Here is an 18,799-nt window from a genome sequence, read left to right on the forward strand (position 1 = left end):
ACAGGACCCAGGATCTATCTTGTCATCTTCTGTGCCCTCCTTGGGATCCAGACACAAAATCCACATTTTGAAAAATTACGTCCAGGTGCCATTTTCGACAGACAAATTCCAGCTATGCCAGGAAATTCTGGATGTATGGCAGCCGTATCAGTGGAGGGCTCTTGGGCAGATGGCTCCCACCATGCTTCCTCTGCCATCCAGTCCCTCACACCCAGTCTCCCTCAGCCTAACTTATTCCTAGCCAGTGTGGTGTAGTGGTTAAGAGCGGTAGTCTCGTAATCTGGGGAACTGGGTTCGCGTCTCCGCTCCTCCACATGCAGCTGCTGGGTGACCTTGGGCCAGTCACACTTCTTTGAAGTCTCTCAGCCCCACTCACCTCACAGAGTGTTTGTTGTGGGGGAGGAAGGGAAAGGAGATTGTTAGCCGCTTTGAGACTCCTTAAAGGGAGTGAAAGGCGGGATATCAAATCCAAACTCTTCTTCTCTTCTTCTTCTACTTGCTAAGCACCCTCCCAGTCTTCTAGCTTCATGCCCTAATTCACTGTTCCAACCTGACTCAGCACCTGGCCTTGGACTGACTCTGCCTTTAGATTCGCTTTCTAGTGCAATGTTTGCATGGTTCCGCTTCCTGCTTAGATCCTCTTGTTGCCTTTATCATGGTGCTCCATTCCCGCTCTGACCCTAATTCTACCAAGACGAATATTTTCAGCTTTCCAGGGGCCGGGCTGCTAATGATCCAGCCTTGATTTGACTCCACTTTCATCTTATCCTTTTCCTCCATTAATGAAAAAGCAAATAAAGCAGGGAGTGCTATACTTCGCCACCAGTTTGAAGCACCAGAAATTCTTTGTTCCACGTGGCCACATTGCAGGCTTTCAATGAAATGTTAAGGGATGAAAAAGCCAGAACTGGGAGGCCTTTGGTCCCTCTGCACTGCTGCAGCATCATATTCAAAAGCTATCAAAATGCCCTTTGTTCTCAAAGCGCTGGGATACTTCCTTCCTAATCACTGATAATGAGGCATACTTCTTTTTTTCCCTTCCCCCTTGGAAAGCGAGAGATGGATTTGCCCCCATGCTCTTCCCTTCGGCGCCCTTCTCTCCTCTTGATTCTTAGTTTGTTCTTTCTCCTAACCCATCATTACTTAAATTGTACCATTGTTCTTAACACATGGTGGGGACTTTATGACTAGCTCCGAGCAGGAGGCAAAGGGAGAGGGAGCCGTGACAGGGTTTGCTTTTGTTGTAACACACCTGCTTGGGCTAATTAATGAGAGTTTACAGCGCAGGATGGTCTCCAAAATCAGGAAGATGTGATTATCTTTTGAATTGCCAAGATGCAACAGAGCCCTTGCTTACAAATGAGATTTCTCCTTGGAAGCCAAACCTGCAATAGAAGTGTCATTGCAATTTTTTAAAAAATGGCTTCTAATAATATAAGTGGCATAAACCCAAAGAGCTCACCACACCGATCTGTCTGGCCCTCCAAACTCTTCCCAGCTCCCACACCTCATCAGCCTCCTTGAGTGTTTTCGCCTGCCTGGAATGCATCCTTGAATGGTGATATATGTGTTTAGAAAGTCATAATCATCAGGGCTAGAATTTAGTCCTCTACACAAGAGCAAAAACCACATCCATTGCTCCACTCACTTGTGCCTTTGGCTATGCCTGGGGGCCACTAGCATGCAGACCCCCAGATAGCTTTCCATGAAGGAGTGTGGCCCTCCATCTGAAGAAGGTCCCCCACCCTTCAGGCCTTGTGTGTTTGCAATCAGAGACAGATGGTGGAACGGCCCTTTGGACATGCCAACTATTCCACAAGCCTTACAAATACCGTATTTTTTGCTCTATAAGACGCACCTTTTCCCTCCTAAAAAGTAAGGGGAAATGTGTGTGCGTCTCACGGAGCGAATGCAGGCTGCGCAGCTATTGCTGAAGCCAGAACAGCAAGAGGGGGAGCTGTGCAGCAATCCTTCTTGCTGTTCTGGCTTCAGGGATAGCCGCACAAAACCTCTTCAACAACATTTGATTCAGAATATTTTTCTTCTTGTTTTCCTCCTCTAAAAACTAGGTGTGTCTTATGGTCAGGTGCGTCTTATGGAGTGAAAAATACAGTACTTTTGTTGGAGGGGGTGAAGTCAAACTACTGCATTTGCAGCACCAAAATGACCTCCCCGGGGCGCAAGCCAGGGCCATGTATATGGACACCTTGGGCTGCCCAGACAACAAGACCCCCCTCTCAGCCTCACTGATGTGGTCCAAAGGAAAACAGAGCAATATGTTTGGCACCAGCTTGGCTGCAGGAGTTGCTGGAAGGAGGTCTACAAAGTGCCTTCCAGCCATCTTAGGGACTCCACTGCAGATTTGTGTAGGGTTTACTCCATAGCCTTCTTCTTCCGAAGATATCTCACAAAGTAGCAGAAGTTTAAGATCAGCGTTTTCCTTCTCCTAGATGGGCTACCTTCCCAGGTGGACGGGGCTCACACAAATGGCTTCAGATGTTATGGGCTGAGGATGGTGGAGCGAACAGGAAGCTCATGGCTCCATGAGGGTTGCAAAATCTGCCCTGCTCTTGTGGCTTTAATTATGGCTTGAGGCACACACAAAAAGCAGCAGGTGGAGCTTTTGATGGCATGGAGATGCTCTCCTCATGCTCTCCCCAGCCACACCCTCTTTCCCCAGGCCCCGCCCCTCATCTGCCTTGCTGCTCATGCTCTTGAGTGTTTCTGCCTGGCTGGAATGTGTCCTTGAACTCAGATCATGCTTCTTGCTTGCCTGAATGGAGAACAGAGGGGTAAAATAACCAGCTGCTCCCATAGATTAAACATCAGCCAGTGTGGTGTAGTGGTTAAGGGTTTCTTACTAAGACCTGGGAGTAAAAAGGTAAAGGTACCCCTGACCATTAGGTCCAGTTGTGGCTGACTCTGGGGTTGCAGCGCTCATCTCGCTTTATCGGCCGAGGGAGCTGGCATATAGCTTCCGGGTCATGTTGCCAGCATGACTAAGCCGCTTCTGGTGAACCAGAGCAGCACATGGAAACACCGTTTACCTTCCCGCCGGAGCGCTACCTATTTATCTACTTGAACTTTGACATGCTTTCGAACTGCTAGGTTGGCAGGAGCAGAGACCGAGCAACGGGAGCTCACTCCATTGCAGGGATTCGAACTGCCGACCTTCTGATCGGCAAGCCCTAGGCTCTGTGGTTTAACCCACAGCACCACCCGCGTCCCATTAGGACCTGGGAGACAAGGGTTCAAATCCTTACTTGGCCATGAAGCTCACTGAGTGTCTTTGGGTCAGTCATTGCCCCTAGGCATAACCTTCCTCACAGAGGTTGTTGTGGGAGTTAAATGTGGGTGGAGAGAACCTAGAGCTCCTTGAAGAAAAAAGTGGGATATGAATGAAATAGACAAATGAGATCAGCCCTGGGATAGGAGACATCATATGGGAACAATTTTCCCCTGTGCTGCTTAAGTCCTTGTGTACTCCCAACATCTACCACTGTGCAGCAAAATTGTATGTTATAATTAAACAAATATATTGTCTTTCTGTCTGAAGACACTCAAATTTGATTAATTTTTATTTCAAGAAATGTATGCTAATGATAAAATGGTAAGGACAATGGTAAAAAGTAATTTGCATTTGAAAGGTGCCTGGACAATGGCCATTATGTCCAACACAATGTCCAATAGATGACATTTTCAGTGGTTCTGTCCACTACTGAACTGTTGGCTTTATTTCAACCCAAATTGCATTTGGCTTTGGGTTTTTGGAGGAGGTATTGTTGTGCCTCAATAAAACACACAACATGAAATGGGATTTTAATGCCGTAATAGCCTTAACTGAAGGACCCCGCAGACTTTTACACAGAGCGCCATTAAGAGTTAAGCAGTCATTTACATTCAGGATGTGATATTAATGGCCATTTACTGAAAGGTAAACAATAGCTAGAGTTGCATGCTGAATTTTTCAGGCTGTAAGTTGAATATGAACCCCAGAGTACTTGAGAATTAATGGCAGCTTAACAAAGCGTAATCATCACTGTCTATGGACACATAATTTAGAGACTAATAAGTATGAACTGAACTGAATGTTAAAAGTGCATTTTAAAAAAATAGATCCGGGTGTTGCACCACAGATTAAAACACACCAAAGAAAAGCAGCACGCATAAGATTGTGCCATGAAATTTAAATCAACATCCCTTCCAGAAACTTTTATTTTATTCAAACCTTTTAGTGCTAAGTTTCTGTGCGGGGCTCATGCTAAACAGCTCCATGTTTTGCACCTCAGCATCTTGTATCCATGCAACAGGTTGTATTTAAGGAGATCCCAAAGAGCTTAATAATGTTTTGCAGAGCTAATGCACTCAGCAACTGCAAGAGAGTGAAGGAAAACCAGGGAGAAAACAACGACTACTGTGGCAATCACTCCAGACCAGGCAGTGGGAAACAGATTGTGGGAAGATCAACACTGCTAAAAAGCACACAACTTTGCAAATTATCCTAATACTCTGTTCACAACTTACTGGTTACACAAGTTCACGGCCAGCCCTACCAGTGGCAGAAGCCAGTTTACAGAGCTCTGCATTTCAGTGTTGTAAACAAAAACTGCCCTTTTCCCTTATGGGGACATATAGAGTCCTTACATAGGTTCCCTATTGGTAGGAGAAAATAACAGAGGCCAGCCAGAGAATATTGAGAAGCAAAGCAGTTAGTAAGCCTGATCTTTATTGATCTGTTTCAACAAGGTCCTCACTCACCACACGAAGGAGGGAGGAGGAACCCAGAACAATGGCGCACAAGGGCTTATAAAGACTTTTGAAATTTCCACCCTGTAGATCAAGACCACCCCCAGAAACATCATACATACATCACAGAAGGGATGCAACCTAAGACCACCCCTCAGATACATCATACCTACATCACAGAAAAGGCAGTCTAAAACAGAAATTTGAATGTTGTTTTTCTCCTGTTGTTGTTTATCTCCTGTCTGGCTGTAGATAGGTAGCCGTGTTGGTCTGCCATAGTCAAAACAAAAAAAATTCCTTCCAGTAGCACCTTAAAGACCAACTAAGTTAGTTCTTGGTATGAGCTTTCATGTGCATGCACACTTCTTCAGATACCTGTCTGGCTGGTTACTTGATTGGATTTCCTGGGGAGCCTGGCTAGTCTTTTGTAATGATAAATACTTAGTTCCTGGGCCAGGTCACAAGCTCACACCCTATTCATATCTTAAATGTGCCCTTAAGACAGGATTTGTGAGGGAAAAGACAATGGGGAGTCTTTTCCATTTTCCTTTGACCTTGCAGAGAAAACATTTGGTCAGTTTGGGACAGTTTGGGAATCAAAAATGGTTCCAGGTTGGTCTTCTTGTGCTGATCTATGTACGTGCTTGGTTGGTACACTTATGGACATTTAACATATAACTAAGACCTCAAAATTCCTATCATATCAGCAAACGCCGTACATATGGAACCAGCTAAACCTTTGAGCACATGTTTTGCCTGCAGTGCAGAAGGTCTCGGGTCCAATCCATAGCATCGCCACTTGTCAAGATCAGTTGGCAGGTGATGTGAAGGACTCCTGCCTGAGAACATGGATAGGCTCCGTCTGGTAGAGAAGGCGATGCTAAGCTAGGTGTGTATATCGGCTGGCGTGCTCTGAAGCAGCTTCTTCTACCCCATTTGGAAGAAACCATTTCCACCATTGCCCCCCATGTTCTTGCTGTTAAGCATAGTTTTTTAATTCACACTGAAATGGAGAATGCTTGTGTGTGTTACCAGAAGGGATTGGCTGGAAGGCTCCACCGAGGTTAGTGAAGAGCAAGAAGAGTTCACTGAGCAACTAGATTGGCTGATAATGAACTGTTGTCCTTCCCATGGCTATTTAATGTGGACCAATTATTGTGAATGAACACAAGGTGGCATTCAACTAAGTTTTACTCAGAACACAGCCATTGAAATTAATGGGCATGGCTGAGTTAGGCAGGCCCATTCATTTCAATGGTGGGATTCACCTAAAGAGCCTCATCAATGAAAAATCTCCTCCCAATGACTTCTGGGAGAAATCCCAGTGGCGCAGTGGAGGGATCGTTCCATATGGCAAGCTGAAAAGGTTGTGCGGATGGAATGTTATAGTGCAATGGGTCTACACTGAGTTACATACTACCTATGGTCTTAATGTGCTGTAACAACAACAACAACAACAACAATTTGATTTACATACTGCCCTTCATCAAAAGATTCCTAGGTGGTGAAAAAACATTAAGAACATAATTTATGGAGCATAACAATAACAATACACAGCATAATAATAGACAGCATAATAATAAAATACCGTATTTTTCGCTCTATAAGACGCACCAGACCACAAGACGCACCTAGTTTTTGGAGGAGGAAAACAAGAAAAAAAAATATTCTGAATCTCAGAAGCCAGAACAGCAAGAGGGATAGCTGCGCAGTGAAAGCAGCGATCCCTCTTGCTGTTCTGGCTTCTGGGATAGCTGTGCAGCCTGCATTCGCTCCATAAGACGCACACACATTTCCCCTTACTTTTTAGGAGGGGAAAAGTGAGTCTTACAGAGCAAAAAATACGGTAATCATAATAACAGCCTCCCACCAGCAACACATTTAACAGGCCATATATTATTTAATGGCCGAAGAGGTATGTTTTTGCCTGGTGCCAGCCAGGAGAGAGCATACCACAGATGGGGAGGCACCACAGAAAAGGTCTGTTCTCCTGTCGTCACCCTCCAAAATTCTTGGGGCAGAGGGACATAGGGAAGGGCCTCAGATGACACGTGCAGGGGCTGGGTCGGTTTGTATGGGGAGAGGCGCTCCTTAAGGTATTGAGCAAATACAGCAAAATGTTAACATTTTAACATGTGTTCTATTATAAAGGAAAATACCTTTGATGAAACCTGGTCTCCCTTTTTTCATACATAAGGGGAAAAGAAACTAAAGCTCTTCCCGCTGCCTCACAAACTTGTCCGCAGAGAACCTTTACAGACTGCAATGTTTTAAGACCATGTAAAATGATGCCATGGGCTTGGTGCCATGTTCTTTTCTTTGTTGTGACTGCACTGTATAATAAATATTTTAATTTAAAAACCGAAACAAAACAAAAAAACATATGTTATGCGGCTGATATGATGTTAAAAGCTAGCAAATTCTAACAAATCCGATTCTAAGCAGAATCCAGTAAAAATTAGTCATGATTCAAGTCCCATTGGTTCCAATTACAGTTGTGGCCAAATCCCATTGCATTACTCTCAAGGAGAGCAGCATATTCACATGCCTGGAGATCCTTCCTTCAGTATGTATTACAACATTTGTAGTTTAATCAGCTGCAGACAAAAATCATTAGCTGTTTAAGGGAGAGAAAGCAAGAGCATAATAAATTCAAGAGGTTGAGGCTTTTTCTCCCCACATACAAACTCACAAATACCTTCCAAGCATTACAAAAGTTAAAATGGAGTGGATAATTTAAGCCCTGTGAATCATCTGCTGTTATACCAAAGTACTTCATCAGAGTGCTTTAAGCTTCAGTTAGCGGAGAGACATCTGGCATGCTTGAGGTTAAAGAACATCGTCTGAGGGCAATTTGTTTAGAACAGCATCACTCTCATTGCCCCAGAGCCTCTGCAAAGTGCTGTGGGATCTAAAGGTGAAAACATGGGGCAGGAATTGCCGCTATTACTTATGGTAACGATTCTTCCATTTGGCAAAGTCATCCATATGTGCAGGAGTGAGATCCCACCCAACCCCCCACATCCACCTCTCCAGCCAAACCACAGAAAAAATTAATGAGCTGAGAAAGACAGACTACTATCCTGCATGTTGTTAAGTTGTGGGTGAACATATCAGACGACACAGTGATTCTTCAAAGAGCTCTTGTTTATTCACAGGCCAGAACAGAACTGAAGGGTTCAGCTAGCCTGCTTATATAGAGCTCCACTACAACGCAACTGTAACTACTTGCTGTAACTATCCAATCACTGAACGTTACTTTCAATCCCTTATTTGCATATGTGGACCTGAGTGAAAACTATCTACAGTATCCCCCTGCTGGCCCAGGGTGAGAACTTCAGTACATAACACACATCAAGCAGGCAGAAAAGACTGTGGGTTTTCCACACCTCTCCAGCTCCTCACAGGGTGTTATGTACTGAGCTTGGATCCTAGAACAATAGATAGGCAGGATCCTAGAATCCAACAACCTGATTGGCCTGCAAGAGTGGGCCAATCAGGCCCCAGGTGGGAAGCAGAGTCAGCCAATCACGTGGGACCCATTGTATAAAAAATGTTTATAAAGCCTGAGGTTTTGGGGGGAAATTCAATCACTGTTCCTATGAGCTGAAATAAAGAGCATGAAATTACTACGCAACTCCAAGTATACTTCACAGGGGAAAATGACACCCACATCAAGACGACACCCACATCACACTTTAAAGCACATGGCTTCCACCAAAAGAAGAATCCTGGGAATTGCAATTTACCCCTTGTACAGCTACAATTCCCACACCCTTAGCAAACTACACTTCCCAAAATTCTTTGGGGAAAGCCATGCGCTTTAAATGTATTAGCGGCTATTAGTCATGTGAACCTGCAGCAAAAACGTTCTCCCTTATCCTCCTCTCCATGACTTTGTCTAGCCGCCTAAATCTTGGTGCAATACATTGGAACAAATGAACGTCAGAAACTGCCTTGCACAGAGCCAAATGAATGGTCCATCTCAGGGGTGCCAACCTGAATAAAATATCTGGGGGAGAGGGGCCCTGGTAAACCCTGCCCAGCACAATTGACTGCATGATGCTGTGCGAGCACAGCATTTGAAGGGCAATGCCAATCGACTTTGTGAGAAGCCGAAGCCCCCTCGGCCTCTAGGAGCTGGCTTCTGTGGTCCATCTAACTCAGTTTTGTCTATACAGTGGTACCTCGGTGTAATGGTTATATGGGGTTGCTCGTGCGTAAGTTGCCGTCACTCCTGGCTTGGTAGCCTGGTTAAACCTTTTCTGGCTGGACAGCCCTTCACTTCATGGCTGTTCAGTCGCTAGCAGACTTGAACTTCTTCCAGCAAAGAAGTTCTTTGACGCCAAGTCTACGCCTACTTTCCCTGCGCGGAAGTCTTCTGCGCAGGGTGGGTGTGGGTAGCAGAGGACCCGTGCTCTCCCCGCTGGTCTCCGGCGAAGAGTCCTGGAGCCCCCTCGCCGATTCCCCCATCTGCCCCCCTTTCTCCCTGGTGTTACGCTGATTTCCTTCCCCAGCCGATGAGCTCCCTCTCTCCCTGCTGGGCCCTTCTCCGGCATCGCTTGGGAGCCTTGCCTCCACCTCTGGCTCCGATGTCAGTTCCCTGACACTCGGGTTAAGTACTTAATTCATTCCAGAGGTCCGTTCTTAACCAGAAACTGTTCTTAACCTGAAGCACCACTTTAGCTAATGGAGCCTCCCGCTGCCGCCGCGCCACCGGAGCACGATTTTTGTTCTCTTCCTTAAGCAAAGTTCTTAACCTGAGGTACTATTTCTGGGTTCGCGGAGTCTGTAACCTGAAATGTATGTAACCTTAAGCATATGTAACCTGAGGTACCACTGTACTAACCAGCTATCCCAGAGCGTAAGACAGGGAGTAAGCCCAGCGGCGGAGGAAGCTGCTCAGGCGCCTGGGATGGGGCTAGCTGCCCATAGGGGCAGGGCGCAACGCGGGGCCTCCGGAGTCTGCCTGCCTCCTTCCACTCAGCCGCCCTACAGCTGGGGGGGAGGCAGTGGGCAGCAGTGGCGTAGCGTGGGGGTGCAGGGGGGCCGGCCGCACCGGGCGCAACATCTGGGGGGGGCGCTGGCACTCGCAGCTCTCTGCTCCTACTAAATCCATGGGTTAGGGGGCGCAAATTACTTGCCTTGCCCCGGGTGCTGACAACCCACGCTACACCACTGGCGGGCAGACCGTTTGGGCAGCGCTGAGCCTGTGGGCGCCCAAGCCACCTCATCTCTCCCAGGAGAGATGCATGGCTCGGGCGCGCTGCAGGCCCTGCAGTGAGTGCCGCTCGGCATTTTGTCACCCCAGTCAGTGGTGACACCCGGGGCAAACCGCACCCTCCGCACCCCTTCCTTTCCCCCTGGGTAAGCCCAGCCCTGCCTGGAGACATCAGGGATTGAACCAGATGCTTCACCCCCGAACTATGGTCCTTCCCCAATTCCATAGATAGTATAGTGTGAAGGAAGTCTTTCGTTTTGCCTGTTCTGAATCTACAGCCTGTCAAAAGCATGGAAGTTCCCCATCCCATACACAAATCGCAATAAAACACGGAATCCACAGGATTACAGGAGCTAAATTGTGACTGTCTTATGTTATCCACCCTCCAGTTAGCTCAAACAAGAAAACCTGTTCAGCAGCAAGAATATTATTGGCCCAAAAATGGAAGCAAGAAGAATTACCGATGAAAGAAGAATGGAGGACGTAATTAATGGACTATGCAGAACTGGATAAACTAACAGGAAGGATTCGAAATCGGCGGAACCAGAGATTCACAGAAGACTGGAGTAAACTTACGGGTTATTTGAAAAGTATTTGTGAAGATCAGACGACATTTGTAAGTTTACAAGAAGTTTTGTGAGGAGTATTATTGGAATTATTGCAAAAATGGATGAGGGGAGGATGATTAGTTAAGAAATTTAAAGGTAATATAAAGTTAAGAAATGCATAAGAAGTGATTAAAACGGTGGATCATCAGAGGTGCTGATGGAAGTCCAAAAAGATTGTATAAGTGATAAAGTTTTGTGGTACATATTATAATTTATATATTGTCAGGGAACTGCCATCTAAAGCGCCGGGGGCGCAAAGGCTCACTGAGGTTGAGAGAGGAGTAGCAGCGGAAGAGGGAACCAGTAGAGGGCGAGCAAGAACTCCAAGGGAAAGTGAGTCGGAGGGATGGCTCAGAGACACTTCCAGCGAAAACAGTGGGGAGGTCTCAGGACCTCCTATAGGGACACCCACACCTCGCCGGAAACTGTCACGCCGAGAGGCCAGACGACGTGTTTCCGTTAAAGAGCTTTTATGTTGGAAAAGATTCCGAAAGCAGCCACTTTCGGATTCTACTAGTGATTGACGCAGCCATGCTGGAGGGGCTCCGTCACAGGCAGAGGTTTGAAAACCTGATCAAACTCTGAGGGACTTGCATTTTACGCACAAGCAGCTCATCGTCCCATCACAGCAATCCGAAAGTCACCGAAAGCCAGCTTGTGCAGGGAGAAGCATCATGAGCAACCCAGCCGGAACCGGAGGAGCAGGAGCAGCTGGAGGGGGTCCAAGCCTGGAAGAAAGGTACAGGGCGTTGGAGATCCAGTTGGCGCTGCAAACGGCGAGGCTTGAGGAGAGGAGGGCTCAGGATGCAGAAAAGGGAAAGGAGAAAACCACCCCGCTCGCCAGAAAGGTACCAGGATTGGTGCAGAAATTCGGGGGGGATCCCAGGAACTATCATGCCTTTAGAACAGAGATGCAATACGCTCTAAACTTGCAGTTTGATGACTTCCCCGACGAGGAATCGCGAGTGGCTTTTGTGATTGGCCATCTCGAATCCGGGGCGAAAGATTGGGTTAGACCCCTGATGGCAGCGAATAATGAGATCCTAAAGGACACGAGGAAGTTTTTTCGTGCCATGGACCTGATGTTTTCCAGCGATATTGAGCAGGGGGTGGTGCGAAGGCAGTTAATGGCTTGCCAGCAAGGAAGCAGATCTGTCCGTGAGTACTGGACTGAATTTACTATGCTGATTCATAAATTGGGGTGGGACCTATCGGCGGAGCCCATCCAAATGCTTTTCGAAGAGGGGCTTTCTTCAACCGTCAAAGATGAGCTTTCCCGGGGGCCCAGGGCGGAGTCTATGGATCAGTTAACCAAATCTGCGCTGTCCATAGGAGCGCGCCAGGAGGCGAGGGCTTTGGAAAAGCGGGAAGGGAAAGGAGACCGTTGGAGGGAGTTCCGCATTCCAGACATTCCAGAGCCACCTTTCCCGCCGGCAGAGCCGATGGAAGTTGGAACAGCGCGGGCGCGCGCAGTTTCAAATCCCAGTGAAGGGCGGAAGAAGGAGGGAAAGAGCGCCAAGAGATGTTATCTCTGCCAACAGCCAGGGCACTTTGCCAGAGTCTGCCCACAAAGAAAGGAATGGCAAGGGATGGCAGGAGCTGTTGGGGGAAAGGAAGAGGAAGGCAAGGAGCAAGTAAAAGCCAACGCCTGGCTGCCACCGTCGGGGCACAGCAGCCAGGCCAAAGAGCAGTGAAAGTGCCCACGCCGGAACCTCCCAGACCCGCTTTAGTGATAGAGGTGTTACTAGAACTGCCAAACGGACACCCACTAAAGATCAAGGCGCTTTTGGATTCAGGCAGCTCCTGTAATTTCATGAGTAAGGAGTTTGCAGCTGAGCATCAGATACAGACCATCCCTTTAAGTAACCCCTTGCAGGTGACTACGATTGACGGCAGAGAGCTGTTGGGGGGAGAAGTTAGCCAACAGACTGTCCCGATGATAATGAGGGTGGCAAGGCACACCGAACAGATAGCGTTTAATGTGGCCATCCTGGGAGGAGCGCCCATCATTTTGGGGATGAGCTGGCTGGCGCTACACGATCCGCTAGTGGGCTGGCATCAGAGGGTGGTCTCCTTTGGGTCAGCGCATTGCCTAGAACACTGCAAGGAGGGGAAGGTTTCGGGAGGAGACAGAGTCACCCTAGCCGGGATGGAAGTAATGGACAAAGGGAAGGTGCCCCCGCAATACGCAGATCTGAGCAACGTATTCAGCGAAAGGGAAGCAGACAAACTGCCACCGCATAGACCCTTTGACTGTCAAATCAACCTACTCCCTGGGGCCCAACTCCCAGTAGGCAAGCTGTACGCCATGTCAGACAGGGAGATGCAGGAGCTGAGGGAGTTCATTGACAAAAACCTGAAGCGAGGTTTCATCAGAGAGTCCCGAGCGGTGGGGGGCAGCCCAGTGTTTTTTGTGGACAAAAAGAACACAGACAAACCGAGACTGGTGTGTGACTTTAGGGCCCTCAATGCAGTGTCGGAGCCCCTGGCTTTCCCTATGCCCCGAATTGATGACATTTTGACCAGAGTAAGGAAGGGAAAGATTTTTACAAAGCTGGACCTGCGGGGGGCGTACAATCTGATACGCATAAGGAAGGGAGATGAATGGAAGACCACCATGTTTACCCCTTTGGGAGCCTTTGAATACCTCGTTATGCCCTTCGGTCTACAAGGGGGCTCCGCGTGTTTTCAAGCTTTTATAAACCACGTTCTGGGACCTTTGCTCTACAAGAATTGTGTGGCCTTTTTAGACGACGTGTTGGTGTATTCGGAAGATGAGGAACAGCATGTGAGGGACGTTCGAGAAGTGTTGGGCAGGCTGCAAGCCAACCAGCTGTGGGTGAAACTGGAGAAGTGCCAGTTTCATACCAAGGAGGTGGAATTCCTGGGGTACCGCTTGTCAGACAAGGGATTGGCCATGGATCCAGGCAAGGTCCAAGCGGTACTGGAATGGAAGACACCGAAGACCAAGAAGGACGTGCAAAGATTCTTGGGGTTTGGGAACTTTTATCGGAAGTTCATCAAGAACTTTGCCCACTTGACGGCGCCCATCACCGACTGCCTCAGCAGCAAGAAGAAATTTGTTTGGACGGTAGAGGCGGATCGAGCCTTTGAAGAACTGAAAAGGGCTTTCGCCTCGGAAGAACAACTTCTGCATGTGGATTTACGAAAACCCATGAGAGTGGAAACCGATGCATCCGACCGGGCGATAGGGGCGGTCCTTCTTCAACCGGGGAGGAGTGCGTCGGAGTGGAGACCGTGTGCCTTCTTCTCGCGGAAGCTGAATAAATCCGAGAGGAATTACACGGTGTATGACAGGGAACTACTTGCCATTCACGAAGCATTCCGGAGGTGGAGACATTTATTAATTGGGGCACAACACAAGGTGCAAGTGTGCACCGACCACAAGAATTTAGAGTATTGGAGAACAGCTCGAGTGCTCAACCAACGACAAGTGAGATGGGCACAGGAATTCTCCAAATTCAACTTTGAAATTTGTTATGTGCCAGGCCCAGAAAACGTCAGGGCGGACGCGCTCTCACGCAAACCAGAGTATTGGGAAGGGGAGGGGGTGATCGAAGAGAGACATGTCATCCCTGAGGACCGCTGGGTGTGTGGGGCGGCGCTGGTGGGGCAACGAGAACTGGTAGAGGAAACGGAAAATGATGAATATGCCCAGGATAAGCTCAGAGGTCTCAGGGGGGAGGGCGAGAGTCCCGGAGGTTTTGAGGAAAGAAATGGGGCATTGTATTACAAAGGGGCACTGTATATACCCGAAGGTGAATTGAGGGGGAGAGTACTCAAGCAGTTGCATGATAGCCCCACAGCGGGACATTTTGGACAACACAAGACCATGTGGTTGGTTACCAGGGAATTTTGGTGGCCTAAGGTGAGGGAAGATGTAAGGGAGTATGTAAGAGGGTGTGACCAATGTCAGCGAGCCAAAGGGGAAAGAAGGGCGCCGGCAGGGTTATTAGAACCATTACCCACACCAGAACGGCCTTGGGAAGCGATATCAATAGATTTTATGACGGATCTGCCAAAGTCCAAGGGGAAAACAGCCATCATGGTAGTAGTAGACCTGTTAACTAAGATGTGCCACTTTGTAGCATGCTCACATGCAGTCACAGCGGAAGAAACAGCGAAGTTGTTTGTAGAACACATCTTTAGGTTGCACGGGGCTCCCTTGAGGGTGATCTCAGATCGCGGCAAACAATTTACTTCCAGGTTCTGGAGGAAGCTCATGAGCTTGCTGCACGTGGAAGTCAATTTTTCAACTGCCCGGCACCCTGAAACCAACGGGCAGGCGGAAAGAGCAAATGGCATTCTTCAACAATATCTGAGGTGTTATGTCAATGACAGAGAGAACGATTGGGTCGAAAAGTTGGCGTTGGCAGAATTTGCCTACAATAATGCGGAGAATGTGTCCACAGGGATGAGTCCCTTTTTGGCTAATTACGGGTGTCACCCCAGGGCATTTCCAGGGGAAGGAGGGGAGAGATGGAGCGTCCCAGCGGCTGAACATTTTGTAGAAGAGATGGAAGCGATCCATCATCAGCTCCAGCTCAACTTAGAAAGGGCTAAGGCACAATATAAGAAGCAGGCAGACAAGAACAGAAGGGAAGGTGAAACCATAAGGGTGGGGGATCAAGTGTGGTTGTCAACCCAAGGGTTGCCGTTCAAAGGGGGTTGTAAGAAATTGAGGCCCAGAAGATTGGGACCCTTTGAGGTCATTCAGCAGGTCAACCCGGTAGCTTTCAAACTCCGATTACCCAACCACATGAAATTGCACCCAGTGTTCCACAGGTCGTTACTGTCACCATACAGGGGGGGACGTGAAGGGGAGTACGTCAGGGGACCAGCCTTGGAAGAGAGGGAACGCCGCAACCATGTAGCGGAAATCCTCGATTCCAGGTGGAAGGGAAATCAGGTGGAGTATTTGGTGGCGTGGGAAGGGGAACCGGAGTCAGAAAACACCTGGGTAAGTGCAGAGGAAGTCAATGACGAGGTTTTAACAGAAACGTTCCACCAAAGGTTCCCGAGGAAACCTCAGCCGATAGCAAGGTTTAGGAGGGAGTATTTCGGCACCACCGATGAGGAAGAGGAAATGGAAGGGTTCGCGGAGTCGGAGTTGGAAGAGGGAGTGGACTCCGATGACGAAGATTACCGAGAGAGTAGGAACAGCAACAAGTGGAGGGAAGTGTTCGCGACGTCGGAAGATGAGGGAGGTTCTTTCAGGGGTTTTACCTCCTCACCGCCAGTAGGGGAGGAGACGGGAGGGGGTGAAGGGGGCCCTGGAGGGGAGGTGGATGTCAGGGAACTGCCATCTAAAGCGCCGGGGGCGCAAAGGCTCACTGAGGTTGAGAGAGGAGTAGCAGCGGAAGAGGGAACCAGTAGAGGGCGAGCAAGAACTCCAAGGGAAAGTGAGTCGGAGGGATGGCTCAGAGACACTTCCAGCGAAAACAGTGGGGAGGTCTCAGGACCTCCTATAGGGACACCCACACCTCGCCGGAAACTGTCACGCCGAGAGGCCAGACGACGTGTTTCCGTTAAAGAGCTTTTATGTTGGAAAAGATTCCGAAAGCAGCCACTTTCGGATTCTACTAGTGATTGACGCAGCCATGCTGGAGGGGCTCCGTCACAGGCAGAGGTTTGAAAACCTGATCAAACTCTGAGGGACTTGCATTTTACGCACAAGCAGCTCATCGTCCCATCACATATATTAAAATCAATAACAAGCATTATATATATATAAATAAACAAGAAAACTTGTTGTGTCGTCAAGAACTGCAGGCTAAAACAGGCTTAGCGTTAGTGCTTGCGAATGTAAACTACAGTTCCGATCTCCATATGATAAAGAATTTTCTTGATTATTAAGAACAAAGGGGCATTTTTTTCTTTCTGAACAAAGCCGCAATGCAGCCCTACTTTTTAAAATCTGAAATTAATTTTTTGCATAGTACTCATGGCATATTATGCTAGAAAGCCTGTGGGGTGCTGGGATGATAAAACACACACACACACACACACAGCATAGTATTAATTTTTAAATAAAAAAAATAAGCCAGCAAAAGGTCATTTTACTTAATAAAATGACATTTTACTTGCTTATTTTTTAAATGTGATAAATGATCAGCAGGCTTGGTTGGACAAAGGAGCTCTACAGCCTGGCTGAACTTTCTGATTTATATTATACAGGAAACAAGAGGAAATGAATGGTAGCAAAACAGTATGATTTTTTTGAATAAGATAATCAAAACATGGTTATTTCATCTGTAATGTTGCAGATGTCTCCTCCACAACCATTGCTTTAGCAATTATATTATCTCATGCAAATAACACTTCTTCCTTCTTGCACAAGATTAATCCACATTTAGGGAAAAGATTGACTCATCTGGATTTAAACAGTAAATGGCTACACTTCCGTCAATGGCTGATTAACATGCATGCAAGAGATGGAGGGTATGGCTATGCCCTTGGAAAGAAAGGCTGGTTTCTTCCTTTCTTTTGCTTTAAAAGTATTTCGTTCTTTGCTGGATAATGAACCACGGTCATTCATGCAAGTTCTCAGGTTCAGCTTACAAGCTTCTCAAAGGAATTTGGCTGGTCACTGTAAGAAAAACAAAAACATGTATAAACATTTATATTTATTGAATATAAATTGAATTTATTGAATATAAATTCAATCAACAACAACAACAGAGTGCTAGACTAGATGGGTCATTGGCCTGATCCAACAAAGCACTTCATAGGTTCTTATACCTTCTTAGGATGTGTACATAGCATGTGTTTAAAGCACAAGACTTCACCCAAACAATCCTAGGAACTAAAGTTTTTAAGGAGGCTGGGGAATTATAGATATTCGGGGGGCTAACTACAGTTCCCGGGACGCAGGTGGCGCTGTGGGTTAAAGCCTCAGCGCCTAGGACTTGCCGATCGAAAGGTCGGCGGTTCGAATCCCTGCGGCGGGGTGCGCTCCCGCTGCTCGGTCCCAGCGCCTGCCAACCTAGCAGTTCGAAAGCACCTCCGGGTGCAAGTAGATAAATAGGGACCGCTTACCAGCGGGAAGGTAAACGGCGTTTCCGTGTGCGGCTCTGGCTCGCCAGAGCAGCGATGTCACGCTGGCCACGTGACCCGGAAGTGTCTCCGGACAGCGCTGGCCCCTGGCCTCTTGAGTGAGATGGGCGCACAACCCCAGAGTCTGTCAAGACTGGCCCGTACGGGCAGGGGTACCTTTACCTTTACCTAACTACAGTTCCCAGGCTTCTCTAGGAGAAGCCATGTGCTTTAAATTTATGGTGTGTGCACAGTCACATCCAGAATAACAGTACAATCCTGATGAATGTTTACCTGTAAACTCTACTGTGCTCAACAGGGCTTTATCCACAACAAGCACACATTGGATCATAGCCTAAGTGACTGCAATTCACACTGTGTGGGGTCCTCCCTATATCGTAATAGCAACTCCTTCTGGCATACCTCAGAGAACAATGGCCACCCATGCATTAAAGGTAAAGATAAAGGGACCCCTGACCATTAGGCCCAGTCGTGACTGACTCTGGGGTTGCGGTGCTCATCTTGCTTTATTGGCCGAGGGAGCCGGCGTACAGCTTCCGGATCATGTGGCCAGCATGACTAAGCCACTTCTGGAAAACCAGAGCAGCGCACAGAAATGCTGTTTACCTTCCCACCAGAGCAGTACCTATTTATCTACTTGCACATTGACATGCTTTCAAACTGCTACATGGGCAGGAGCTGCGACTAAGCAACAGGAGCTCACCCCGTCACGGGGATTCGAACCGCCAACCTTCTGATTGGCAAGTCCTAGGCTCTGTGGTTTAACCCACAGCGCCACCCACGTCCCACCCATGCATTACGTTAGCTAAATAGATCAAGATCGTGGCAATACATTTTAATGCTACAAGGTGCCTACAGTGGATCAGTTGATTTTTGAAATAGCAATTCCAAAGCAAACAACACTTTCCTGATGCTCGAAAACACACTTCACATTGAATATATTGAGTATCACAAAGGCAGGTGTTCAAGCTGCCATACAAGATTGAAGTTCCAACATACTTTAAAAAAAATATGTTCCAATGTATTTTTTGAAAGTGACTGGTCATTACAGGAACTCTGCAACCAAGAAACAGTGACTAAGTTGGCTTTCCCTCTCCTCCTTCCTAGTACCTTGACTTTTTGATGATAAACCTTTTTAATAGGGTTA

This window comes from Podarcis melisellensis, assembly GCF_964234715.1.
Source record: "Podarcis melisellensis genome assembly, chromosome: 6".
NCBI lineage: Eukaryota > Metazoa > Chordata > Lepidosauria > Squamata > Lacertidae > Podarcis > Podarcis melisellensis.